Source organism: Dromaius novaehollandiae, chromosome 4, assembly GCF_036370855.1.
Source record: "Dromaius novaehollandiae isolate bDroNov1 chromosome 4, bDroNov1.hap1, whole genome shotgun sequence".
NCBI classification, from domain to species: domain Eukaryota; kingdom Metazoa; phylum Chordata; class Aves; order Casuariiformes; family Dromaiidae; genus Dromaius; species Dromaius novaehollandiae.
Window position 1 is genome coordinate 31,272,277 of NC_088101.1, and position 20,099 is coordinate 31,292,375.

The following is a 20,099-nucleotide window of genomic DNA, read 5'->3' on the forward strand; positions in this document are numbered from 1 at the left end:
GGTAGCTGTTGATGTCGACGGGCATTTTAGCTTTAGGGTCGGGGCCAATCCTATTGTTGTGAGGCATCCAAGGAGTCCCGCCATCGATAGCGCTCGATATGGAGGGGTATTGAAGCCTGTCCAATTGCACACCTATCGATAGGCATCGATATCCATCGTCATGGATAATATCGATGCCGATGGATATCGATGCCTATCGATAGGCCTGGGGAGCTGCCGATGTCGCGAGGCATGCAGGGCTTTGGGTGTGTGGGCCCTGTTGCTCTTGGGAGGCACCGAGGCCTCTCGACATTGACCGTTTTTGGGATCGTGGGCCGTAACAGATCACTGATTTCCATAGGCTTGAGGTATGAATGGTACGCAGAGATAGCGATCCCTGTCGCTCGGCCTCGAAAGCTGTTGATCTCGACAGCACCGTAGCCAGGGTAGGCATCGATATTGAGAGGTGTGCATTACTATTGATGCCTGTCAGTAGCTGTCGATGTCGATGGGCATTTTAGCTTTAGGGTCGGGGCCGATCCGATTGTTGTGAGGCATCCAAGGAGTCTAGCCATCGATAGCGCTCGATATGGAGGGGTATTGAAGCCTGTCCAATTGCACACCTATCGATAGGCATCGATATCCATCGTCATCGATAATATCGATGCCGATGGATATCGATGCCTATCGATAGGCGTGGGGAGCTGCCGATGTCGCGAGACATGCAGGGCTTTGGGTGTGTGGGCCCTGTTACTCTTGGGAGGCACCGAGGCCTCTCGACATTGACCGTTTTTGGGATCGTGGGCCGTAACAGATCACTGATTTCCATAGGCATCACGTGAGAATGACACACAGAGATAGCTAGCCCTCTCGCTCTGCCTCGAATGCTGTTGATTTTGACAGCACCGTAGCCGGGGTAGGCATCGATATCGAAAGGTGTACATTACTGTCGATGCCTGTCAGTAGCTGTCGATGTCGATGGGCATTCTAGCTTCAGGGTCGGGGCCAATCCTATTGTTGTGAGGCATCCAAGGAGTCCCGCCATCGAAAGCGCTCGATATGGAGGGGCATCGAAGCCTATCCAATTGCACACCTATCGATAGGCATCGATATCCATCGTCATCGATAATATCGATACCGATGGATATCGATGCCTATCGATAGGCATGGGGAGCTGCCGATGTCGCGAGGCATGCAGGGCTTTGGGTGTGTGGGCCCTGTTGCTCTTGGGAGGCACGGAGGCCTCTCGACATTGACCGTTTTTGGGATCGTGGGCCCTAACAGATCCCTGATTTCCATAGGTATAGGGTGAGAATGACACGCAGAGATAGCTAGCCCTGTCACTCTGCCTCGAATGCTGTCGATCTCTGTAGCTCTGTAGCCAGACGTAGGCATCGATACTGAGAGGCAAGCATTACTATCGATGCCTGTCGGTAGCTGTTGATGTCGATGGGCATTTTAGCTTTAGGGTCGGGGCCAATCCTATTGTTGTGAGGCATCCAAGGAGTCCCGCCATCAATAGTGCTCAATATGGAGGGGCATTGAAGCCTGTCCAATTGCACACCTATCGATAGGCATCGATATCCATCGTCATCGATAATATCGATGCCGATGGATATCGATGCCTATCGATAGGCATGGGGAGCTGCCGATGTCGCGAGGCATGCAGGGCTTTGGGTGTGTGGGCCCTGTTGCTCTTGGGAGGCACCGAGGCCTCTCGACATTGACCGTTTTTGGGATCGTGGGCCCTAACAGATCACTGATTTCCATAGGCATCACGTGAGAATGACACGCAGAGATAGCGAGCCGTGTCGCTCTGTCTCGAAAGCTGTCGATCTCTGTAGCTCTGTAGCCAGACGTAGGCATCGATACTGAGAGGCAAGCATGACTATCGATGCCTCTCGGCATCTGTCAATGTCGACGGGCATTTTAGCTTTAGGGTCGGGGCCGATCCGACTGTTGTGAGGCATCCAAGGAGTCTAGCCATGGATAACGCTCTGTATCGAGGGGCATCGAAGCCTGTCCAATTGCACACCTATCGATAGGCATCGATATCCATCGTCATGGCTAATATCGATGCCGATGGATATCGATGCCTATCGATAGGCATGGGGAGCTGCCGATGTCGCGAGGCATGCAGGGCTTTGGGTGTGTGGGCCCTGTTGCTCTTGGGAGGCACCGAGGCCTCTCGACATTGACCGTTTTTGGGATCGTGGGCCCTAACAGATCACTGATTTCCATAGGCTTGAGGTGTGAATGACACGCAGAGATAGCGAGCCCTGTCGCTCTGCCTCGAATGCTGTCGATCTCTGTAGCTCCGTAGCCAGGGTAGGCATCGATATTGAGAGGTGTGCATTACTATCGATGCCTGTCAGTAGCTGTCGATGTCGACAGGCATTTTAGCTTTAGGGTCGGGGCTGATCCTATTGTTGTGAGGCATCCAAGGAGTCCCGCCATCGATAGCGCTCGATATGGAGGGGTATTGAAGCCTGTCCAATTGCACACCTATCGATAGGCATCGATATCCATCGTCATGGCTAATATCGATGCCGATGGATATCGATGCCTATCGATAGGCATGGGGAGCTGCCGATGTCGCGAGGCATGCAGGGCTTTGGGTGTGTGGGCCCTGTTGCTCTTGGGAGGCACGGAGGCCTCTCGACATTGACCGTTTTTGGGATCGTGGGCCCTAACAGATCCCTGATTTCCATAGGCTTGGGGTGAGAATGACACGCAGAGATAGCGAGCCCTGTCGCTCTGCCTCGAATGCTGTCGATCTCTGTAGCTCTGTAGCCAGACGTAGGCATCGATACTGAGAGGCAAGCATTACTATCGATGCCTGTCGGTATCTGTCAATGTCGACGGGCATTTTAGCTTTTGGGTCGGGGCTGATCCTATTGTTGTGAGGCGTGCAAGGAGTCCCGCCATTGATAGCGCTCGATATGGAGGGGTATCGAAGCCTGTCCAATTGCACACCTATGGATAGGCATCGATATCCATCGTCATCGATAATATCGATGCCGATGGATATCGATGCCTATCGATAGGCATGGGGAGCTGCCGATGTCGCGAGGCATGCAGGGCTTTGGGTGTGTGGGCCCTGTTGCTCTTGGGAGGCACGCAGGCCTCTCGACATTGACCGTTTTTGGGATCGTGGGCCGTAACAGATCCCTGATTTCCATAGGCATCAGGTGAGAATGACACGCAGAGAGAGCGATCCCTGTCGCTCTGCCTCGAATGCTGTCGATCTCTGTAGCTCTGTAGCCAGACGTAGGCATCAATACTGAGAGGCAAGCATTACTATCGATGCCTGTCGGTATCTGTCAATGTCGACGGGCATTTTAGCTTTAGGGTCGGGGCTGATCCGATTGTTGTGAGGCATGCAAGGAGTCCCGCCATTGATAGCGCTCGATATGGAGGGGTATCGAAGCCTATCCAATTGCACACCTATCGATAGGCATCGATATCCATCGTCATCGATAATATCGATGCCGATGGATATCGATGCCTATCGATAGGCATGGGGAGGTGCCGATGTCGCGAGGCATGCAGGGCTTTGGGTGTGTGGGCCCTGTTGCTCTTGGGAGGCACCGAGGCCTCTCAACATTGACCGTTTTTGGGATTGTGGGCCCTAACAGATCCCTGATTTCCATAGGCATCACGTGGGAATGACAGGCAGAGATAGCGAGCCGTCTCGCTCTGCCTCGAATGCTGTTGATCTCGACAGCACCGTAGCCGGGGTAGGCATCGATATCGAGAGGTGTACATTACTATCGATGCCTGTCAGTAGCTGTCGATGTCGACGGGCATTTTAGCTTTAGGGTCGGGGCCAATCCGATTGTTGTGAGGCATCCAAGGAGTCTAGCCATGGATAACGCTCTGTATCGAGGGGCATCGAAGCCTATCCAATTGCACACCTATCGATAGGCATCGATATCTATCGTCATCGATAATATCGATGCCGATGGATATCGATGCCTATCGATAGGCATGGGGAGCTGCCGATGTCGCGAGGCATGCAGGGCTTTGGGTGTGTGGGCCCTGTTGCTCTTGGGAGGCACCGAGGCCTCTCGACATTGACCGTTTTTGGGATCGTGGGCCGTAAGAGATCGCTGATTTCCATAGGTATAGGGTGAGAATGACACGCAGAGATAGCTAGCCCTGTCGCTCTGCCTCGAATGCTGTCGATCTCTGTAGCTCTGTAGCCAGACGTAGGCATCGATACTGAGAGGCAAGCATTACTATCGATGCCTGTCGGTAGCTGTTGATGTCGATGGTCATTTTAGCTTTAGGGTCGGGGCCCATCCGATTGTTGTGAGGCATCCAAGGAGTCCCGCCATCGAAAGCGCTCGATATGGAGGGGTATCGAAGCCTGTCCAATTGCACACCTATCGATAGGCATCGATATCCATCGTCATCGATAATATCGATGCCGATGGATATCGATGCCTATCGATAGGCCTGGGGAGCTGCCGATGTCGCGAGGCATGCAGGGCTTTGGGTGTGTGGGCCCTGTTGCTCTTGGGAGGCACGGAGGCCTCTCGACATTGACCGTTTTTGGGATCGTGGGCCCTAACAGATCACTGATTTCCATAGGCTTGAGGTGTGAATGACAGGCAGAGATAGCGAGCCCTGTCGCTCTGCCTCGAATGCTGTCGATCTCTGTAGCTCTGTAGCCAGGGTAGGCATCGATAGTGAGAGGTGTACATTACTATCGATGCCTGTCGGTATCTGTCAATGTCAACAGGCATTTTAGCTTTAGGGTCGGGGCTGAGCCTATTGTTGTGAAGCATCCAAGGAGTCTAGCCATGGAAACTGCTCGATATGTAGGGGCATCGAAGCCTGTCCAATTGCACACCTGTCGATAGGCATCGATATCCATCGTCATCGATAATATCGATGCCGATGGATATCGATGCCTATCGATAGGCCTGGGGAGCTGCCGATGTCGCGAGGCATGCAGGGCTTTGGGTGTGTGGGCCCTGTTGCTCTTGGGAGGCACCGAGGCCTCTCGACATTGACTGTTTTTGGGATCGTGGGCCGTAACAGATCACTGATTTCCATAGGTATCACGTGAGAATGACAGGCAGAGATAGCTAGCCCTGTCGATCTGCCTCGAATGCTGTTGATCTCGACAGGTCCGTAGCCAGACGTAGGCATCGATACTGAGAGGCGTGCATTACTATCGATGCCTGTCGGTAGCTGTCGATGTTGATGGGCATTCTAGCTTTAGGGTCGGGGCCGATCCTATTGTTGTGAGGCATCCAAGGAGTCCCGCCATTGATAGCGCTCGATATCGAGTGGTATTGAAGCCTGTCCAATTGCACACCTATCGATAGGCATCGATATCCATCGTCATGGATAATATCGATGCCGATGGATATCGATGCCTATCGATAGGCCTGGGGAGCTGCCGATGTCGCGAGGCATGCAGGGCTTTGGGTGTGTGGGCCCTGTTGCTCTTGGGAGGCACCGAGGCCTCTTGACATTGACCGTTTTTGGGATCGTGGGCCCTAACATATCACTGATTTCCATAGACTTGGAGTGAGAGTGATACGCAGAGATAGCGAGCCGTGTCGCTCTGCCTCCAATGCTGTTGGTCTCGACAGCTCCGTAGCCAGGGGGTAGGCATCGTTATCGAGAGGCGTGCATTACTATCGATGCCTGTCGGTAGCTGTCGATGTCGACGGGCATTTTAGCTTTAGGGTCGGGGCCGATCCTATTGTTGTGAGGCATCCAAGGAGTCTAGCCATCGATAGCGCTCGATATGGAGGGGTATTGAAGCCTGTCCAATTGCACACCTATCGATAGGCATCGATATCCATCGTCATCGATAATATCGATGCCGATGGATATCGATGCCTATCGATAGGCGTGGGGAGCTGCCGATGTCGCGAGACATGCAGGGCTTTGAGTGTGTGGGCCCTGTTACTCTTGGGAGGCACGGAGGCCTCTCGACATTGACCGTTTTTGGGATCCTGGGCCCTAACAGATCACTGATTTCCATAGGCATCACGTGAGAATGACACACAGAGATAGCTAGCCCTCTCGCTCTGCCTCGAATGCTGTTGATCTCGACAGCACCGTAGCCGGGGTAGGCATCGATATCGAAAGGTGTACATTACTGTCGATGCCTGTCAGTAGCTGTCGATGTCGATGGGCATTCTAGCTTCAGGGTCGGGGCCAATCCTATTGTTGTGAGGCATCCAAGGAGTCCCGCCATCGAAAGCGCTCGATATGGAGGGGCATCGAAGCCTATCCAATTGCACACCTATCGATAGGCATCGATATCCATCGTCATCGATAATATCGATACCGATGGATATCGATGCCTATCGATAGGCATGGGGAGCTGCCGATGTCGCGAGGCATGCAGGGCTTTGGGTGTGTGGGCCCTGTTGCTCTTGGGAGGCACGCAGGCCTCTCGACATTGACCGTTTTTGGGATCGTGGGCCCTAACAGATCCCTGATTTCCATAGGTATAGGGTGAGAATGACACGCAGAGATAGCTAGCCCTGTCACTCTGCCTCGAATGCTGTCGATCTCTTTAGCTCTGTAGCCAGACGTAGGCATCGATACTGAGAGGCAAGCATTACTATCGATGCCTGTCGGTAGCTGTTGATGTCGACGGGCATTTTAGCTTTAGGGTCGGGGCCAATCCTATTGTTGTGAGGCATCCAAGGAGTCCCGCCATCAATAGTGCTCAGTATGGAGGGGCATTGAAGCCTGTCCAATTGCACACCTATCGATAGGCATCGATATCCATCGTCATCGATAATATCGATACCGATGGATATCGATGCCTATCGATAGGCCTGGGGAGCTGCCGATGTCGCGAGGCATGCAGGGCTTTGGGTGTGTGGGCCCTGTTGCTCTTGGGAGGCACCGAGGCCTCTCGACATTGACCGTTTTTGGGATCGTGGGCCCTAACAGATCACTGATTTCCATAGGCATCACGTGAGAATGACACGCAGAGATAGCGAGCCGTGTCGCTCTGCCTCGAAAGCTGTCGATCTCTGTAGCTCTGTAGCCAGACGTAGGCATCGATACTGAGAGGCAAGCATGACTATCGATGCCTCTCGGCATCTGTCAATGTCGACGGGCATTTTAGCTTTAGGGTCGGGGCCGATCCGACTGTTGTGAGGCATCCAAGGAGTCTAGCCATGGATAACGCTCTGTATCGAGGGGCATCGAAGCCTGTCCAATTGCACACCTATCGATAGGCATCGATATCCATCGTCATGGATAATATCGATGCCGATGGATATCGATGCCTATCGATAGGCATGGGGAGCTGCCGATGTCGCGAGGCATGCAGGGCTTTGGGTGTGTGGGCCCTGTTGCTCTTGGGAGGCACCGAGGCCTCTCGACATTGACCGTTTTTGGGATCGTGGGCCCTAACAGATCACTGATTTCCATAGGCATCACGTGAGAACGACACGCAGAGATAGCCCTATCGCTCGGCCTCGAAAGCTGTTGATCTCTGTAGCTCCGTAGCCGGGGTAGCCATCGATATCGAGAGGTGTACACTACTATCGATGCCTGTCGGTAGCTGTTGATGTCGGGGGGCATTTTAGCTTTAGGGTCGGGGCTGATCCGATTGTTGTGAGGCATCCAAGGAGTCCAGCCATTGATAGCGCTCGATATGGAGGGGTATTGAAGCCTGTCCAATTGCACACCTATCGATAGGCATCGATATCCATCGTCATCGATAATATCGATGCCGATGGATATCGATGCCTATCGATAGGCCTGGGGAGCTGCCGATGTCGCGAGGCATGCAGGGCTTTGGGTGTGTGGGCCCTGTTGCTCTTGGGAGGCACGGAGACCTCTCGACATTGACCGTTTTTGGGATCGTGGGCCGTAAGAGATCGCTGATTTCCATAGGTATAGGGTGAGAATGACACGCAGAGATAGCTAGCCCTGTCGCTCTGCCTCGAATGCTGTCGATCTCTGTAGCTCTGTAGCCAGACGTAGGCATCGATACTGAGAGGCAAGCATTACTATCGATGCCTGTCGGTATCTGTCAATGTCGACGGGCATTTTAGCTTTAGGGTCGGGGCTGATCCGATTGTTGTGAGGCATCCAAGGAGTCCCGCCATCGATAGCGCTCGATATGGAGGGGTATTGAAGCCTATCCAATTGCACACCTATCGATAGGCATCGATATCCATCGTCATCGATAATATCGATGCCGATGGATATCGATGCCTATCGATAGGCATGGGGAGCTGCCGATGTCGCGAGGCATGCAGGGCTTTGGGTGTGTGGACCCTGTTACTCTTGGGAGGCACCGAGGCCTCTCGACATTGACCGTTTTTGGGATCGTGAGCCGTAACAGATCACTGATTTCCATAGGCATCACGTGAGAATGACAGGCAGAGATGGCGAGCCGTCTCGCTCTGCCTCGAATGCTGTTGATCTCGACAGCACCGTAGCCGGGGTAGGCATCGATATCGAGAGGTGTACATTACTATCGATGCCTGTCAGTAGCTGTCGATGTCGATGGGCATTCTAGCTTCAGGGTCGGGGCCGATCCTATTGTTGTGAGGCATGCAAGGAGTCCCGCCATTGATAGCGCTCGATATGGAGGGGTATTGAAGCCTGTCCAATTGCACACCTATCGATAGGCATCGATATCCATCGTCATGGATAATATCGATGCCGATGGATATCGATGCCTATCGATAGGCCTGGGGAGCTGCCGATGTCGCGAGGCATGCAGGGCTTTGGGTGTGTGGGCCCTGTTGCTCTTGGGAGGCACCGAGGCCTCTCGACATTGTCCGTTTTTGGGATCGTGGGCCATAACAGATCACTGATTTCCATCGGCATCACGTGAGAACGACACACAGAGCTAGTCAGCCCTATCGCTCGGCCTCGAAAGCTGTTGATCTCTGTAGCTCCGTAGCCGGGGTAGCCATCGATATCGAGAGGTGTACATTCCTATCGATGCCTGTCGGCAACTGTCGATGTCGACGGGCATTTTAGCTTTAGGGTCGGGGCCAATCCGATTGTTGTGAGGCATCCAAGGAGTCTAGCCATGGATTACGCTCTGTATCGAGGGGCATCGAAGCCTGTCCAATTGCACACCTATCGATAGGCATCGATATCCATCGTCATCGATAATATCGATGCCGATGGATATCGATGCCTATCGATAGGCCTGGGGAGCTGCCGATGTCGCGAGGCATGCAGGGCTTTGAGTGTGTGGGCCCTGTTGCTCTTGGGAGGCACCGAGGCCTCTCGACATTGACCGTTTTTCGGATCGTGGGCCCTAGCAGATGATTGATTTCCGTAGGCATCGGGTGAGAATGACACGCAGAGATAGCGATCCCTGTCGCTCTGCCTCCAATGCTGTCGATCTCTGTAGCTCTGTAGCCAGACGTAGGCATCAAAACTGAGAGGCAAGCATTACTATCGAAGCCTGTTGTTAGCTGTCGATGACGATGGGCATTCTAGCTTCAGGGTCGGGGCCGATTCTATTGTTGTGAGGCGTGCAAGGAGTCCCGCCATTGATAGCGCTCGATATGGAGGGGTATTGAAGCCTGTCCAATTGCACACCTATCGATAGGCATCGATATCCATCGTCATCGATAATATCGATGCCGATGGATATCGATGCCTATCGATAGGCCTGGGGAGCTGCCGATGTCGCGAGGCATGCAGGGCTTTGGGTGTGTGGGCCCTGTTGCTCTTGGGAGGCACGGAGGCCTCTCGACATTGACCGTTTTTGGGATCGTGGGCCGTAAGAGATCCCTGATTTCCATAGGCTTGGGGTGAGAATGACACGCAGAGATAGCGAGCCCTGTCGCTCTGCCTCGAATGCTGTCGATCTCGACAGCACCGTAGCCAGGGTAGGCATCGATATCGAGAGGTGTACATTACTATCGATGCCTGTCAGTAGCTGTCGATGTCGACGGGCATTTTAGCTTTAGGGTCGGGGCTGATCCGATTGTTGTGAGGCATCCAACGAGTGCTGCCATCGATAGCGCTCGATATGGAGGGGCATCAAAGCCTGTCCAATTGCACACCTATCGATAGGCATCGATATCCATCGTCATGGATAATATCGATGCCGATGGATATCGATGCCTATCGATAGGCATGGGGAGCTGCCGATGTCGCGAGGCATGCAGGGCTTTGGGTGTGTGGGCCCTGTTGCTCTTGGGAGGCACCGAGGCCTCTCGACATTGACCGTTTTTGGGATCGTGGGCCCTAACAGATCACTGATTTCCATAGGCTTGAGGTGTGAATGACACGCAGAGATAGCGAGCCCTGTCGCTCTGCCTCGAATGCTGTCGATCTCTGTAGCTCCGTAGCCAGGGTAGGCATCGATATTGAGAGGTGTGCATTACTATCGATGCCTGTCAGTAGCTGTCGATGTCGACAGGCATTTTAGCTTTAGGGTCGGGGCTGATCCTATTGTTGTGAGGCATCCAAGGAGTCCCGCCATCGATAGCGCTCGATATGGAGGGGTATTGAAGCCTGTCCAATTGCACACCTATCGATAGGCATCGATATCCATCGTCATGGCTAATATCGATGCCGATGGATATCGATGCCTATCGATAGGCATGGGGAGCTGCCGATGTCGCGAGGCATGCAGGGCTTTGGGTGTGTGGGCCCTGTTGCTCTTGGGAGGCACGGAGGCCTCTCGACATTGACCGTTTTTGGGATCGTGGGCCCTAACAGATCCCTGATTTCCATAGGCTTGGGGTGAGAATGACACGCAGAGATAGCGAGCCCTGTCGCTCTGCCTCGAATGCTGTCGATCTCTGTAGCTCTGTAGCCAGACGTAGGCATCGATACTGAGAGGCAAGCATTACTATCGATGCCTGTCGGTAGCTGTTGATGTCGATGGTCATTTTAGCTTTAGGGTCGGGGCCAATCCTATTCTTGTGAGGCATCCAAGGAGTCCCGCCATCGAAAGCGCTCGATATGGAGGGGTATCGAAGCCTGTCCAATTGCACACCTATCGATAGGCATCGATATCCATCGTCATCGATAATATCGATGCCGATGGATATCGATGCCTATCGATAGGCCTGGGGAGCTGCCGATGTCGCGAGGCATGCAGGGCTTTGGGTGTGTGGGCCCTGTTGCTCTTGGGAGGCACCGAGGCCTCTCGACATTGACCGTTTTTGGGATCGTGGGCCGTAACAGATCACTGATTTCCATAGGCATCACGTGAGAATGACAGGCAGAGATAGCTAGCCCTGTCGATCTGCCTCGAATGCTGTTGATCTCGACAGGTCCGTAGCCAGACGTAGGCATCGATACTGAGAGGCGTGCATTACTATCGATGCCTGTCGGTAGCTGTCGATGTCGATGGGCATTCTAGCTTTAGGGTCGGGGCCGATCCGATTGTTGTGAGGCATCCAAGGAGTCCCGCCATTGATAGCGCTCGATATGGAGGGGTATCGAAGCCTGTCCAATTGCACACCTATCGATAGGCATCGATATCCATCGTCATGGATAATATCGATGCCGATGGATATCGATGCCTATCGATAGGCATGGGGAGCTGCCGATGTCGCGAGGCATGCAGGGCTTTGGGTGTGTGGGCCCTGTTGCTCTTGGGAGGCACCGAGGCCTCTCGACATTGACCGTTTTTGGGATCGTGGGCCCTAACCGATGATTGATTTCCATAGGCATCGGGTGAGAGTGACACGTTATGGAGGAGCTTACAGGCAGCTTGATACAGCTGCTGGATAGTTCCTGAAGGGCCGTGAACAATGAGTAAGAAGGAAGAAGAGTGTTTGTGCAGGGTGAAAATGGGGCAGTAAAAAGCAGAGAAAGACATAGTCAGCGTCTTACTAATCCAGACATTGTACCGCTTGTCTCTGTAGCTTAACCCAGTTATAGACTAGAGCTAGACGTATGAATAATGGTCTTTAGCGAATCATCAGTAAGAAGGATTACGTAGGAAGAATCTATACGGGAATAAGTATATGTGTAAAACCTCATTAAAGGGTCTTCTGATTCACCCGCATCAGGAGTCCGTGCCTTAACTCTCCATCAAACGGGAGCCCTGACGTGATCGAAAAGCGCTGAAGACAGTGTCCGGGAGAGGTTGCAGCCGAACGATTGTCTCATCAGCACGACTGAGCACATGTCCGGGCAATCACCTTTCCACGAGATCAGGTGAGTGGCTGGATAAATAAATAAAAAAGAGAGAGAGAAGGGAGAAAGAATGGGAGCGCAGATGTCAGCTGAAGAAGAGGCTATATTGAAATTATTGCTTAAATTGTTGCAAAGGCGGGGTATTAAGTATGATGAACATAAGTTGAAGGTTTTGTTAAAATGGTAAAGAGTAAACGGTATCCCGGCTGATTCATCCACAGCCTTCCTGCCAGCAACTTGGGAACATGCAGGAGAATTAATCTCGGATGCCGCTTCGAAGGGAGATTGTACGGCATCAGTTATAATGACCACTTGGCGTGTAATACTAGAGACATTAAAAGCCATAGAAACAGAGAAAAAGGTCGCAGGAGAATCAAAATCAGCCTTATGTGAGTCAGAAGTGAAGGGGGGTGCGCAGGCGGCCGGGGAAGCAATGGGAGGAGAGGATATAAAAGACTGTGACACTGAGGACGAGCCGCCTTGCGCTGCTGACCGACCCCCCACACCAGCCTTTATGTAACATGTGGACAGGGAGGCAGAAATGGCAGTACTACCTACTGCACCGCCGTTGCATGGTTTCGACCCCAGAGGTAGGTGGCAAAATATACAAAAGGAAGCTGTGGCAAAGTGAGAAAGCGTACCCTTAGCCTTTCCGGTGCAGGCAAGACAGCAAGGTGGAAATGAGTGGACGCCGTTCCACTGGGACTGAATTAAGGAGGTGCGCAAAGCCGTGACTACTTGGGGCTTGCTAGCGCCGTTCTCGCAGTCCCTGCTGGAAAGCGTGTTTACGGGAACTTTGTTAACACCCTTTGATTGTAAGCAACTTGCGTCTATGATTTTGACCCCCACTCAAAAACTTCTGTGGGAACAAAAATGGAGGGAGCTGTGCGAATCGGCTGCAATTGAAAACCTAGAGCGCAATCCAAACGATCCATGATATGTCGCATGGCTAGCACAGATGATGGGGCAAGGGGAGTTTGCAGACCACCGTCGACAGGCGCGGCTACACGCAGACATTCTGCGCTCTTCTGCGACGATGGCCTATCAGGCTTTAGTAAAAATCCCTGAGTCAGGAAAATCGGAACGATCGTTTACAAAAATTATACAAGGACCCAATGAGCCTTATATGACTTTTATTGATTGCTTGCGTGATGTGCTTGAGAAGCAAGTGGACAATGCGGAAGCGAAAGAGGCTCTCATATTGAAACTGGCGATGGAAAATGGCAATTGCTACATGACCTGAGGAAGGTGAATGAGGTAAGAGAAGAAATGGGGCTGTTACAGCCAGGCATGCCATCCCCAGCTATGCTGCCCAGAAATTGGAATATCATTATCATTGATCTTAAAGGTTGTTTCTTCACAATACCACTGCATCCACAAGATGCCCCGAAATTTGCTTTTTCAGTCCTGACCATTAACAAACAGGCACCTATGAAGCGATATCATTGGGTGATACTCCCTCAGGGAATGAAGAATTCCTTGACAATGTGCCAGCAATTCGTGGACTGAGCATTGCAGAAAATACGGGAGGTCAATAATGAACTTATAATTTATCACTACATGGACGACATTTTGATAGCAGGGAAACCAGAAAGGGATCTCGAAGCAGTATTGCCAGGACTAACTGAAGAACTAAAAAGGTTTGGACTTACTATACCCCCTGAGAAAATTCAGAAAATGGAGCCCTGGAAGTACCTGGGATGGAAAATCACTCAACAAACAATTGTGCAGCAGCAAGTCAAGCTGAAAGTGGAAGTGAAGACACTAAATAATGTCCAGAGGCTATTGGGAAATATCAATTGGATCAGAAATGTATGTGGGATTGATAACCAAATTTTAGCCCCCCTATTTCAATTGCTAAGAGGGGACTCAGACCTCACTGCTCCGCGACAGATGACAACGGAAGCAAGCAATGCGTTAGAACAAATTAACCGACTGATCAGTCAGAAACAGTGTCACAGAATTGCAGAAAATTGTGAAATCCATTTGTATGTCTGTAACCAAGAGTTGCAACCCATTGCCCTTATTGGGCAATGGGATGAGACTCAATCAGACCCTTTGATAATATTGGAATGGGTGTTTCTGGCACACCAGCCATCTAAATCCATCTCTACGTGAGTAGAAATGTTTGCACAGTTAATTATGAAAGGAAGGCTCCGCATTGTAGAAATGTCAGGAAAGGAGCCTGGGAGCATTATCATGCCCATGACGAAAGAGTACATGGCATGGTGCCAACAAAACAGCCTAGAATTCCAAGTGGCTGTAGAGGGGTATGCAGGAAAACTTGGTGTGCATTTTCCCCCGCATAAACTATTCACATTTGTCTGTAACACCCGATTGGAACAGAGGCGCTTGTGCCAGAGGCAGTCAATAAAGGGTATCACTGTGTTCACAGACGGGTCGGGAAAAACTGGGAAGGCCACTGTGGTATGGTGGGAAAGGGAGCAATGGAACCATGAGGTGTTTCAGAGTGAAGGTTCACCCCAAATAGTGGAACTGCAGGCTGTTATCGAGGTCTTTAAGAGGTGGACGGAAACAGCGATTAACATCATATCGGATTCCCTTTATGTTGTGGGGGTGGAGACTAGAATTGAAAGGTCATACCTGAGGCAGGTGGGGAATGAATGATTGTTCTCACAGTTTAAACAGTTATTACATTTAGTTGAACAAAGAACCCAGCCATACTTTATTGCCCATGTCCAGAGTCACACGTCCATGCCAGGATTCATCACACAAGGAAATGCATTAGCAGACCAACTGACCACTCCAGTTTGGGCAGCACCTCTGCCTGATACTTTTCAACAGGCATGCATGTCCCATGGGTTTCTCTACCAGTTGGCCAAAGTACTGGCAAGGCAGTTCCATTTACCCATAAGGGATGCTAAAGTCATTGTGCAAACCTGCCCAGACTGTCAGAATCTCGATGGTCCCAGTATCCCTGCAGTAAACCCGAGAGGGCTTGCACCGTTACAGTGCTGGCAATCTGATGTTACCCATATGCCAGAGTTCGGGTGTTTAAAGTACGTCCATGTCTCCACTGCCACCTTCTCATGCGCCGTCTGGGCAACGGCCCTGACTGGCAAAACCACTAGGCATGTTCAGGCCCACTTTCGCCAGGCATTCGCAGTGCTGGGTGTGCCACAGCAAATTAAAACTGACAATGGGCCTGCTTACGTGAGCCAGTCCACATCTCAGTTTTTCAATCGATGGGGAATTAAGCACTTCACTGGCATCCCCCACTCGCCCACGGAACAAGCCATTGTTGAGCACACACACAGTACACTGAAAAGATTGTTGCAAAAACGGAAAGGGGGAGAGCTAGGTGAGACTCCAGCAAACAGAATTATGAAAGCGCTGTATGTAATAAATCACCTGTTATTAGGCGAAGGAAGCCACAACCCGCTGACGGTAAGGCACTTCAAAAGCATGGCCTCGGACTTGGTGGACCAGCTGGAGCAGGCCATGGTCATGGTAAAATAGCTACTGAATGGACAATGGGAAGGGCCGTTCCGCTTGCTAACCTGGGGACGAGGGTATGCTTGTGTCCTTGCAGATCAAGGTCCCCAGTGGATCCCTGCTCGCTGCATCTGGCCCTATCTGAAGGACAAGTCAGCGCGAGCAGACACAGGAGACCCTCCAGGATGAGGAAGTGCACAGTGGGAGTATGCATTCTCGTGACGCTCATAGGACTACGAGCAGGGGCCGTGTGGATCCCATCTCAGCCCAAGAACAACATATGGGTGACCCTGGCGAACAAGACAGGTCAGGACACGCTGTGCCTCTCCCTGTCTACACCAGGGAACCCCTTCTCTACATGCTTAGTTGGAGTTTCGGTGGACACCTGGCCCACACCCGACCACACGTCGGTCCTGTGTAAAACCACGAATTCCTGTGTGGACAATTGGGATGGATGGAGCGCTTACCTATCCCACCTCCCTGCAGAACCACAGGAACTCGAACTCTTGGGATCCGTTAAGATGGACAGTTGTTTGCATTTTAACTATACTGGTCAAAATCAATCAAAAGCTCAAAATGTTATTTCCTCCTTAGTAGTGTATAGAAATGCCACAGTCTGGTCCAATTATACTAGCCGAAACATTTCCTGCTCCAGCAATGTGCCCTTGGCGCTCCCTCGGGGAGTGTTCTTCATATGTGGTGATAGAGCATGGGGAGGGCTACCCTCCCACATCAGGGGAGGACCCTGCAGTTTGGGAAGGCTGACGCTATTGACACCAAATACTTCCCAAATTCTCAATTTTACAAGGTACCACAAGCACAGAAAGTTGCGAAGGTCCCTCCACGCATATCAAAGTGATTGTAAAGATGATGTGGAATTCTGGAGTAGTGCAGAAATAATCTTGGCCTCCTTTTTTATGCCAGGAGTCACCACAGCCCGAGCATTAGCAACGCTGAATAAATTAGGATGTTGGCTGGCCAAGCAAACTAACGAAACCTCTAGCGCTTTAAGCGAGCTATTAATAGACATAGATTCTGTGCGACATGCAACTCTGCAAAATAGAGCTGCTATAGCTTTCCTGTTATTAGCACAAGGACATGGCTGTGAGGAGTTTGACGGGATGTGTTGTATGAATTCATCAGATCACTCCAAATCGGTGCACACTGCTATTCGGAGACTAAAGGATTCAGTAGGAAAACTGCAAGTAGAAACTTGGGACGGATTAGGAGCATGGCTTAGACAAAGGGGGATTACGGGATGGCTGAAAGACTTGGTTGTCGAAGGGGGAATGTTGTTGCTGATAGTTCTAGTAATTCTCATGGTTATCCCTTGTATCTTACAATGCGTTCAAAAAACGATTGAAAGATCAGTCAGTAATATATGGATAGTTGAAAAACAGAAAGGGGGAATTGTGGAGGAGCTAACAGGCAGCTTGATAGAGCTGCTGGAAAGTCCCTGAAGGGCTGTGAACGATGAGAAAAAAGGAAGAAGGGTGTTTGTGCAGGGTGAAAATGGGGAAGTAAAAAGCAGAGAAAGACAAAGTCAGCGTCTTACTAATCCAGACAATGTGCCGCGTGTCCCTGTAGCTTAACCCAATTATAGACTAGACCTAGACATATGAATAATGATCTTTAGCGAATCACGAGTAAGAAAGATTACGTAGGAAGAATCTATACGGGTATAAGTATATGCGTAAAACGTCAATAAAGGGTCTTCTGATTCACCCGCATCCGGAGTCCGTGCCTTAACTCTCCGTCAACACACAGAGATGGCGAGCCCTCTCGCTCTGCCTCGAATGCTGTCGATCTCTGCAGCTCCGTAGCCAGGGATAGGCATCGATATCGAGAGGCATGCATTACTATCGATGCCTGTCGGTAGCTGTCGATGTCGACGGGCATTTAGGCTTTAGGGTCGGGGCCGATCCTATTGTTGTTAGGCATCCAAGGAGTCCCGCCATCGCAACCGCTCGATAGAGGGGCATCAAAGCCTGTCCAATTGCACACCTATCGATACCATCGATATCCATCATCATCAATAATATCACCTATCAATAGGCATATAATATCGATGACGATGGAGAGCGATGTCTATCGATAGGTGTGCAATCAGACAGGCTTCGATACCCCTCGATATCAAGTGCTATCGATGGCGAGACTCCTTGGATGCATAACAACAATGGGATCGGCACCGACCCTAAACCTAAAATGCCCGTCAACATCGACAGCTATCGACAGGCATCGATAGTAATGCATGCCTCTCGATATCGATGCCTACCCTGGCTACGGAGCTGCAGAGATCAACAGCTTTCGAGGCAGAGCGAGAGGGCTCGCCATCTCTGCGTGTCGTTGCCGCCCGATGCCTATGGAAATCGGTGAGCTGTTAGGGCCCACGATCCCAAAAACGGTCAATGTCGAGAGGCCTTGGTGCCTCCCAAGAGCAACAGGGCCCACACACTGAAAGCTCTGCATGCCTCGCGACATCGGCAGCTCCCCATGCCTATCGATAGGCATAGATATCCATCGGCATTGTCTGCTAAGTGAGAGGTGCAACATTTCTACTACTAGAAATACTGAGTTCTGCCCTTGTAGTATCTTTATTGCAGGTGTAGAGAATACTTTTGAAAGTTAAGCTTCCACAGCACAAAAAGGTGCTATCTATTAGCACACACAGTGTAGTGTTACAGCTTATTTTTGAGGCACCAGTTTGACAGTACGGTGTTAGCAGTTATAAAAATCTTTTTTTCACTTGTAAAGTGAGAAACTTGTTATGGACGTCATTGAAAGAGAATAAATTTGGTGCACCAAGATGTCATTTATATATTGTCACTTCTCTGACCAGAGCCACACATTAAAAATGAGACTTCAGGATAGAGAACATACAAAATACTACATGAAGTAAAACATCTACAAAAGATTACAAGGAAAAATTGACTGTATTAGAAAGATACGTGCTTTGATCAGTGCTAATGAACTGTACATGAAAGGTGTGAATTTCAAAGAAATGATGAAAACCGCAATGCTAGATGAATGTAATAGTGTGTCAGGCTTTTTGCCACACACACTTAGTAGAAAATGAATGACTTGTATGGCTGGAAACTGTTATTTTAAGATTATTTTTGTAGTACAATAAATTATTCCTAATATATTTATTTTATTGTGGACATAAGCAAACAAATCGCTCCCTTTCCTCTTCAGTGAACATATTCCTCACTGAGCTTTGAAACGTGCTATACAGCTACAGTACAGCATCCCCACAGTGCCAAGTTAAATGTGATTTCCCATAAACCTGTTCCAATTGATTAACCAGTTTTCTTAATAATTATTTGCTTCCACTCTGAGCACAATTTTAGAAAACAAGCAGCCTCAGAAGCCTGGATTAGATTTGCCTCTCTGAGGGCACAAAAGTTATGGTTCAAACTGCTGAGGAAGCACTCACTCTGGAAAAGGGTGGATGCTTATATTACTCTATCATTCCTTATGTGTTTTCCAGTAAAAGGCACACTTTAAATATATCTGGAGCTCCTTGTCAAGAAGGCAGGTGAAAAGTATTGAGGAACCTCAAAAAAGATTACCTTCATTTCCAGTTCATATTTCACACACACCAGCTAATACCTACCTCAATTTAATTCAAAACCTTAGAGTCACTTCCTCTGAATCTGTCAGCCTCTTCTCCACCAATTACATGATCTTTCTTCAATACTGCTGTCCTTTAACCGTCAGGCTAGCCGCAGTGCTTGCCTCATACCTGACACAATGCAGAGGGTTCATGTGAGTCTCAGGGCTTCTTGGCACTGCCCTGATGAATGCCAAGCAATGTGCCCTTGCGCTAATGCTGACTCCTTTCTTAGCCCGTACATCATGTTACTGACCTCCAGACTTGCCTCCGCAGCTGTGTAGAGGAGAAGGGACATTCGAGGCTGACAACTTTATTTCAGAGTTCAGGGCCATTAGTGTGAGCAAAATAAAAACTCCCAGTGAATTTACTGCTAAAATATCTCTTAGCTCTAGGCAAACCTTATGGCGAAAGCAAAAAGGGGTTTTAACACTGAAATGCAAAGCTTAAGAAAACAGTTACTGTCTTTGAAGAGGGAGACTGACAAACAAATCAGTGAAACATATTATTGTTATCTTCCACTGCGTCTTGGCTTCAAGGTGAGTTCTTCATTCTTTTCAGACAATAAATTTTCTTGATTTTAGTCTCACAGGAAAGCTGAACTGATCTAACAGAGCACAGCCAGCAAATGGGAAAATCCTATTCTCCCCTTACGTTGCTCCCTTTTTCTTCCTCTCCTGCTTATGACTCTGTTATTCTAAAATTGTTTCTTTTAATTGTAATTAATTGTAAAATTATTCTATCCTTAAACTGGCTGGACTGCACAGCTGAGCATCTGGTGAGCTGATTCAGCTCACCAAGCTGTGAAAAAATTAACCCTGTAAAAAGGGGAATCATATCCAGGTGAAGCTGGTAAGGAAAGCAAAAGACTTTGCTATATCGGCATGAGAAATTTGCTTTCATTCTTCTCCTTTCTTTTAAAAGCAGT